Source organism: Belonocnema kinseyi, chromosome 9 (assembly GCF_010883055.1).
Source record: "Belonocnema kinseyi isolate 2016_QV_RU_SX_M_011 chromosome 9, B_treatae_v1, whole genome shotgun sequence".
In the NCBI taxonomy this organism is placed as follows: domain Eukaryota; kingdom Metazoa; phylum Arthropoda; class Insecta; order Hymenoptera; family Cynipidae; genus Belonocnema; species Belonocnema kinseyi.
Genome location: NC_046665.1, coordinates 24,149,378 through 24,151,654, shown reverse-complemented (window position 1 = coordinate 24,151,654; position 2,277 = coordinate 24,149,378). Strand labels below are relative to the sequence as shown.

The following is a 2,277-nucleotide window of genomic DNA, read 5'->3' as shown; positions in this document are numbered from 1 at the left end:
ATTTTTATAGTATTGATCACTTCGCCTGTAGTTGTTACGGGGTGACCTATTGTGTTCATAATTTGTTCTTCGATTTTCGCTCTCGTAATTATTTTAATAACCGCGGGGATTGGCTTGATTATAATATCGATTATCTTCTCCAAAATTGTTCCGGCTATCATGGCGATAATTATTCTTTTTTTCATAAGCGTTTTGGTCATAAACCGTACTATTACGTGGTAAATATTCTTCCTTATTATCCAGTGGTCCAGCTTGATCCAAATATTCCAGAAACTCTATAAATTCGTTGCAAGCTTTCATGTTCCGAATAACAAATGCGGTCCTGACATCCTCTGTGAAATGTCTCGATAGACAGGTTATTATTTCACCTTCAGAGGGTGATGGAATTAAGTCTCTAGCATTATTTATCATTTAATTGCGTATGATTGTTTTTGTGTTTATTTGAAACAATATTCATATATATGTGTCACATTAAATAACTTGTAGGAAAACTTTCACATTTAAGAATGTTTCTTAACCTCTACAGTGGGACTTGGTTTTACTTAAAAATGTATGTGCACATAATTTTTTGCAACAATATTGTTCCTCTTAATTGTTCATACGTTGCATATTAAGTAGACGACAAATGCGAGTGTGTTTTTTACATAAAAAGTCTATGAAAAACATTTCTTTAAGATAACGTTTCGAAGGGTGTCTAACCTAATCTGTTGAATCGTTATTGCAAAAGTTTCCCACAATCATAAAGAATACACAAATTATTATCATACTATTTATTGATAATAATTGACAATTTACATTTTTCCAAATATTTTGGAAAGATATTGGCAAATGCGTAATTTTTGGTAATTGTAGATAAGAATAGGATAAGAGGGTGGTTCCAGGGAAACATTCCAAGGAGGTATACAATATAAATCAAAATTCAATCCTATTGTTTGCAAAAAACGTTTTATGGCTTCCAAGTTTGAGTATTTGGATCATAAATATAAAGCGACCTTTGAGTGTTGACTATTAGTGGCTGCAGCGATGTTGACCTTTCGTTTGGAACACCGAAACTTGAATTTTCATTTCTGTTTTTCTTTTGCATACGAAGTATTACTGGGGATGTTGGAGGTATTTTCCCTTTTCCATTAAATTCTCTTCATTTAAAACATCGCTGAAAAGATTATCGTTTTTCTTTGAAGACGGATCCGAAAGAAGCGACTTGTGTCGCTTTTTTAGAATTTTTATTAGAATTTCCAATGCAGCATAAGAATATCTTTAATCAGGAAATTCAATGTATAAATTTTACCTTTGAAGTGCGATGCGATGAGATGAATTTTGTGTATCTTGGTTCCTTTAGTAATGTTTTCCGCTGGAAAATATGGTTACATTTTTTAAAATGATTTTTAATGCAGCATAAAATACCGCAAATTACGAAATTCAACGTTGGCATTTTACCTCTAAAGGTTTTCCGATTGCTGCTAAGGACGCCCTAGCAGACGACAGATTTCACTCCATCGTAGATTAAACTTTCGCCAAATAGCATGTAAACTTTAAGAGCGGGCAATTTTAGAGGGCGATTCTATGGAAGCATTTTCTTCGTTTTAAATTTCTTTTGCGATTGGATCACGCAGATTTTCGGTAAATCTTGTGGTGTTTTCACCTGGAAAATACGTTTTATTTTGTTGAATTTACTTTTTAGAATGTTTAATGCAGCAAAACAATATACTTAATTAGGAAATTCAATAAAAAAAACTTTACCTTTTGAATGTGATGCGATAACGAGACTTGCGAGGGTCTCAGTTCCTCTCGTAATGTTATCCCCTGAAAAATATGGTTAAATTTTTTTATTTTCCTTTTAGCATTTCAAAAGCAGCAAAAAATATTGCAAATTATGAAATTCAAAATTACAAATTTACTTTTAGATTGCGATTCCATATAAGTACTTTTGTCGGTTCTACTCTTCAAATCACAGATTCTCTTGTGGACAAAATATGTTGTTTAATAGAAGAAATTGGGCGATACGTATTTTTTCCTACTGGCAAAAAAAACTTGACTAAAAAGTTATGCATATTTGAATTGTGTGCTCTGTTTTTCAAAAAAACTCGACTCTTTTCGTTAAACCTCTCCAACTGTTCACTTATCTGAAAAAATTAAAAATCTATTTTCTGAAAAAAGCTACCTTGGAATTTTTTCCTAACTTTTTTTTAACTTTCCCTGGCGGACTCAAGGAACCGAATGGAGCATTTACAAAGTTCCCGTAAAGACTTCATTGGGTCCCCATTCAGTTCCTTTTTA

At 32.4% G+C, this 2,277-nt stretch overlaps 1 long non-coding RNA gene across 1 annotated transcript; it reads right to left on the bottom strand.

The window, feature by feature from the left end:
• Nucleotides 1-852: 852 nt before the first annotated feature.
• On the bottom strand, nt 853-1,807 carry LOC117179308. The gene is made up of 3 exons (XR_004467907.1): nt 1,741-1,807; nt 1,438-1,642; nt 853-1,351 (listed from the first exon to the last, which is right to left on the bottom strand). It is a non-coding gene; the product is annotated as an uncharacterized LOC117179308 (long non-coding RNA).
• Between the last annotated feature and the right edge of the window lie 470 nt (nt 1,808-2,277).